We start from the raw sequence: 6968 nt of genomic DNA, 5'->3' as shown, positions 1-6968 counted from the left end.
AAAAAAAAAAATAAAAAAAAAGGAGTGGATCAACAAGCCAAGTGCCCACCAATACATGAGTGGATTAATAAAATATGGCATAGGTATACCATGGAGTTCTACTTAGCCACAAAAAACAATGGTGAACTAACACCTCTTGTATTATCGTGGATAGAGCTAGAACCCATTCTACTAAGTGAAGTATCACAAGAATGGAAAAACAAGCACCACATGTACTCACCATCAAATTGGTATGAACTGATCAACACTTACATGCGCATATGGAAGTAACATTCATTGGATGTTGGGCAGGTGGCGGGGGTAGGGGGGAGGAAGGGATGGGTAAATTCACACCTAATGGGTGCGGTGCACACTGTCTGGGATGGGCACGTTGGTAGCTCCAACTCAGGCAGTGCAAAGGCAATATATGTCACCTAAATGTTTGTACCTCCATAATATGCTGTAATAAAAAACAAAGACAAAAACAAAACCAAGGGAGTGGGTTGAGGAGGTTGGGTAACATGAACCGGAGATGCGACTTCTTGGTTTCTCTTTTCATCTATGTAGCTGTCAGAAAGTTGTTTAAATAATTTCTTATGCTCAAATTTACTTAGTTAATAAAAGGTGCTATAAATAAAATGCAACCTGCCACTATTATAGAAGCATTCTGAAGAGTCATTTGTGCATTCCTAGAAAGTAGTTTGCAAAACCATGCATGGAATGATACCAGACAAATGCAAAAGTACAGCAAACAGGTTTGCTTAAATATTAAAGGGATATTTTGGATGGTGTATAGAGATCAGTCAAAGGACGGCCACAAGTAGCTCTGTGACTTCATGGGCCACTCTTTCAGAATGTGAGTGGGTTCTGCTATGTCAGAGTAGCGGTTCTCGTGCTGTGTAGTGGCATGTCAGTGTGTTAATGTAGCTCCCTAATCCTGAAACTAACAATCATGAAATCACCTTCTCGAGAAATCAAGGTCATTAATTTTTAATACAATCATATTTTCAGGCTAAAGAAAAGGTTGTGGGGAGTAGGCTGGAATTGCATTACAATGCTTGAGAGGTACCCTTGGCAGAGGAGGTCAGATCGCAGACCTCTTTGTTGTTTCTCTCTCCTTTGAGGCCCTGAAATGCTTGGAGAAACCAAGTACGGTATTTGATATGAGTGAAAAATATATTGCATTTTTAATTACTGCATATCACAGGCAGCAAAATGAGACCTGTAATGATTATTATTCAGCTCAAGAGACTGGGGAAGTAGTCATTGGGGCATAATTAGGTGAACGGTTGCTATCTAAATACACAACGCAGTGTAGGTCTCAACTGTTACACACTTTCAACATCCCATTAATCTACGAAGTGATGGAGGACCCTGTTGCATGTTTTTAGGAGCTACTTTGTCTGAATGTCCCCCCAAAATGGCTGTGGTCTTGCTGAGAATTTTAAGGTAATCTATTTTTAGTTAGATTTCATTCAACACGAACAGTTCTGTTTGGTAAGTTCTTAAAGTTAAGTTAAATGCTTAATGAAGCTGCCATTTGTTTGTGGGTTAGATTCCCTCGGGCAGCTGCAAAGCTCTCTACTGGGAGGGATGGAGGTGGGGAGATGAAAACGCATTTCAGAATCCTATGCTCATCTGCAACATGATGGAAACTCACGTTTCTGCACGAACTGGGCCACTAGAATGCCTGGTGGTGAGAACTGAAGAAGCCCTAGATCATATGTGGTTGACTTCTAAAAAGTCCCTGGACTGTTGCATCTGTAATTGCCTTTTCTTACGATATCTTTAAATGATTCACCTCATCAGATTTAACAACATTGATTAACACGGAGTAGATATGGGCAGAGGACACGAAGAGTTTTATTTTTAGTGTTTTTTTTTAAACATACACAATGGAAAGGCGAACGATCGCTGTGCTTAGAGATATATTTGTTAAAAAGAAATTCCTGTAAAAACAGTAAGAATTAAAAGGATGGCTCCATTTATGTTTTTAGTCAAGGAGGGCTAAGATATGTTTCCTCAGGAAAGAGGCGAAGAGATCCTGGTCAGTGGTAAGAGATCCCTAACATTTTGTGGGAAATATTGAGGGCCAGGAGATAGAGAAGAAGCCTGAGTGTTATTGAAAGTGTGTTTTCTGTTATTCACACATCTACTTTCCTGGAATTTTGTGAACATTTAAAGTTCATATGAAGTGAAATGAAGTAGTTCATTTCCCCCTCCGTAGCCAACAGGACGTGCAGATCCTTAAAGAAGTTCAAACTGTGCGTGCGTGTGTGTGTGTGTGTGTGTGTGTGCGTGTCTGTGTGTGTGTGTGTGTAAATGCACATGGACTGGCTACTCCAGCACATTTCTGAGCAAGCTAGGTTGCGAGAAGAGAGGCTGGGTCTTGCATAGCAGGGCCCTGAAGGGGATGACAGTACCATGTTTGGAAGGTTCCCAGCAGCCGCCACCCTGTCCTGACAAGGCTGAGAAGTGAGAAGGGCCCGTTTATCCTCCAAGGAGTGGGCTGCTGCATTAAGGAGGAGTGTTTCTTGGAGATGTTTCTGAGGCTCTTGGGATGAATTTCAACCTTTCAGCCAGCAGCCTCAGTGTGATCTGCCGAGGCCACCAGGCATGGAGAATGGGGCTCTGTCCCCATGCCTCCTGTTCACATGAAGAGGCTGACAGCCAGTCCAAAATCTCAGGTCCGGGGAGGGCTGGCAAGTGTCTCGAAGCTGCAAAGTCAGCCAAGGTTATGGTAAACCGCCCTCTGCTTAACTCTTCAAGCTGTGTTTCTGCTCAGTGTTCCTGCTGTCTTTACAAGGACAGAAGTTAAGGACACAGCCAGTTCCTCGAGGGGTCCAATAAGTAAGGGATGCACAAGGGAAGGACTGATTCCCATTAGGGAGCTTCATTTGCTTGCTTGGGAGGAGGAGGCTGAGATGTTCTTTCCCAGTCTGAGTTGGGCAGACAAATGCAACGTTTTTGAGGCAAGGGTGCTAAGAAAGCTTTACGGTCATAGCACTTTTGTTTTTCTTTCTCAAGATTGTTTTGGCCATTAGGGGTCCTTTGTGGTTCCATACCAATTTTAGAATTGTTTATTTTTATTTCCGTGAAAAATCCCATTGCAATTTTGTTAAGGGATTGTGTTGATTCTGTATGTCTCTTTGTAGTATAAACATTTAAACAATATTAATTCTTCCAGTCCATGAACACAGAATATCTTTCCACTTAGTTGTGTCTTCTTCAATTTCTTTCATCAATGTCTTATAGTTTTCAGTATACAGATATCTCACTTCCTTGGTTAAGTTTATTCTTAAATATTTTTTTCTTTTTGATGCTATTGTAAATGGGATATTTTCTTGATTTCTTTTCTGGATAGATCATGATTAGTGAAAAGGAGTGCAACTGACTTTTGTATGCTGATTTTGTATCCAGCTATTTTACTGAATTCATTGATTAGTTCTAACAGTGTTTTTATGTGGAGCCTTTAGGGTATTATACATGTATAATCATATTGTCTGCAAACAGGGATAATTTTACTTCTTCCTTTCTGATGTGGATGCCTTTTATCCTTTCGTTCTTGTCTGATTGCCCTTGCTAGCACTTCCAGTGCTATGTTGAATAAATGTAGTAAGAGTGGGCATCTTTGCCTTGTAACAGATTTTTGAGGAATACCTCTGTTTTTTCCTTACGGAATATAATATTAGCTGTGGAATTTTCATAAATGGCTTTTATTATATTTAGAAAAAATCTCCTTCTGTATCTATTTTGTTGAGAGTTTTTATCATGAAAGGATGCGGAACTGTGCCAAATGCTTTTTTCTGCATTTATTGAGATGATCATGTAGTTTTTATCTCTCATTCTGTTATGTGGTATATCACATCAACTGGTTTGCGTACGTTAATGGAGAAAAAATAGTTTCTTCGATAAATGGTGTTGGGAAAGCTGGATACTCATATGCAAAAGAATGAAACTGGACCCTTATCTTACACTATACAGAAAAATCAGGTCAAAATGAAGTGAAGATCTCAACATAAGACCTGAACTGTAAAACTAAAAGAAACTGTAAAATCCCAGAAGAAAACATAAGGGAAAAGCTCCTCGATATTGTCCTGGGCAATAATATTTTGGATATCACACAGAAAGCTCAAGTGACAAAAGGAAAAATAAACAAGTGGGACTACATCCAACCAAAAAGCTGCTTCTGCACAGCAAAGGAAACAAGCAACAAAGTGAAGAAACGACCTATGAGATGAGATAAAATATTTGCAAATCATTTATGTGATAAGGGGTTAATATCCAAAATATATAAGGAGCTTACACAACTCAATAGTAAAGAAACAAATAACCCAATTAAAAAATGGGCAAAGGATCTGAAGAGGTCTTTTTTTTCCAAAAAACCCCAAAGAAGCAAAAAAACAAAAACCATACAAGTGGCCAATATGTATATGAAAGGGACTCAACATCACTAATCAACAGGGAAATGCAAATCAAAACCACAATGAGATATGACTCACACCTGTTAAGATGGCTATTACCAAAAAGATAAAAGATAACAAATGTTGGTGAGGATGTGGAGAAAAGGGGACCCTTGTACACTGTTCATGGGAATGTAAATTAGTGTTGCCAATATGGAAAATAGTATGGAGGTTTTCCTCAAAAATTAAAAATATAACAATCATATGACCCAAAGAAGAGGAAATTATCACCTCATCGAGATATCTGCATTCCCATGTTCATTGCAGCATTATTTATTCACAATAGCCCAGATAGGGAAATAGACTGAATGTCCATGAATGAATGAATGAATAGATAATGAAATTATGGCATACATATGTGTGTCTATATATATGTAGACACACACACAAGAAAATATTATCCTTAAAAAGAAGGAAATCCTGCCAATTTTGACAACATGGGTGAATCTGGAGGACATTATGCTAAGTGAGATAGGCCAGACACAAAAAGGAAAATATTGCATGATCTCATTTATGCATGGAATTTTTTTTGAAAAGTCAAATACATAGACACATAGAGTAGAACGGTGGTTACTGGAGGGAGGACAGGGAAGAGATGGGAGGATGTAGTTCAAAGGGTACAAAGTTGCAGTTCTGTAGGATGAATTAATTTAGAGCTCTAAGGCACAACAGGAGCATTATAGTTGATGATATTGTTTTGGATACTGAAATTTTGCTAAGAGATCAGATTTGAGGTCCTCTTACCACACACACACACACCCACACACACACACACAAAGGTAACTAAGTGAGGTGAGGGATATGTTAATTTGCTTGATTGTAGTGATCATTTCACTATGTACATGTATATCAAAATATCATGTTGTATGCTTAAATATATATGATAAAAATAAAAATAAAAACATATATTAAAAATAAAAAATATATAAAATAAATCACATTACTTCTTCCCTTGGACTTGAGAGTGCCTAGAACTCCTTGATTAACTCCTTGATCAGTGGGCAGTCTCCTTTAAGGTGGGAAAGTAACAACCCTGTTGGTGTTCTGTAGAAATCAGAGAAGTGATTTAAGAATTGGGGTAGTGGAATCAAACTGCTTATGTGCCGTTATTGTCCCTAGAACTTAGTAGCTGAGGGACCTTAATATCTCTAATGCTCATTCTCCTTGCACATAAAGCGGAGATAATAAAATGCTTAGTTCATTGATTAATTCTGAAGATTTAGTGAGATATTTAAAGTAAAATTGCTCAACACTGTGCTCGACACATTGTGAGCACTTCATAAGTGCTAGATGCAGTAAAGATGATGATGATAGTTCTGGCTACGAGATTTGGGCACCTTCTTACCTGTCCTGCCTCTGTGTTGAATATCTGGGCAATATTGGGCAAGTCACATCACCTCACTGATCCTCAGCCTCCTCATCGTTTTGTTTTTCAGGTAGGATTGAGCTAGTGGGTCACGAACGGCCTGGAAAGTCCGTGATTCCATAGACAAGAATCCTAAGGACTGAGAAGCCTCTGATTCTCAGCGCTGCTCACTCTACCTCCCCTCCCGGCAGCAGGGGCTGGCCTGGCACAGGTGCTCTCCTATTGACCATAACCAAGTTTGCAGGACGTCAGACTAGCCCACTGTGTGACTCCACAGAGTGAGACAGGACTTGGACCACTCCGTGCCCACGTCTGATGCAGAAAAAACATGGGTGTGGTCCAGACACGTCCAGCAATGACGTCGCGCCCACCTACCCCGGGTAACAGGAGGAACGCTGCTTCTTTACCGAGTACAGCTTCAGCCTCACTCGGGGCTTTCCTCCTCCTAGTAAGATTTATGAAGACACCAATCAAAGAATTACTTTTCCTTCTGACAGCATCTGGTCCAGAGCACAGCCCTGCTTCCTTAAACTCTTCACCAACTCAGTTAACACAGTCCAAATCCTGTAACATATATATGTCCTTCCTAACATCCTCATACTGAGATGCCCAGGTTTCCCCGTGGTGTGTGTCTTGCTCATCACAATGAAGCAGTAAACCCAGCTGTTTTCAACTGTAGGTGTATCTGGTTGTCTTGGGCTGTGGGACATTAACATTACTCACCAAATGGATAACTACGTCCATTATAGAGGTTTGGCTGTCAGTCTGAGAGACAGCAGGGCACAGGGGAAATCAACAGGATCTTTGGAATTTGACAGAGTTGGGTTCAAATTATGGCTCTACCATTTACTCTGTTTGAGCTTCTATTTCCTCACTTGTTATTGGAATGTTTAATATTAACATAAAGTTCCTTGCGCACTGTCTTTCTTGTAGTGAATGCTCAGTAAATGATAGCTCTTAGCTAGTAAGATTAATCATTATCACTAACACATTAAAAAATATTTTCTTTTGTTATATTACACTTTTGCTTCTGCTAAACAGGTCCTTCGTACTCTTAATGAAGAGTTTTGTGAAAGGTGTGAAATAAAAATCCAGATTTATTTTTTCCATATGGATAACCAATTACCCCAGCACTGTTTGTTGAAATAGTTTTTTTACCA

Source organism: Propithecus coquereli, unplaced genomic scaffold (assembly GCF_000956105.1).
Source record: "Propithecus coquereli isolate 6110/MARCELLA unplaced genomic scaffold, Pcoq_1.0 Scaffold125, whole genome shotgun sequence".
NCBI lineage: Eukaryota > Metazoa > Chordata > Mammalia > Primates > Indriidae > Propithecus > Propithecus coquereli.
The sequence above is the reverse complement of the archived record's forward strand: the minus strand, read 5'-3'. Positions refer to the sequence as shown.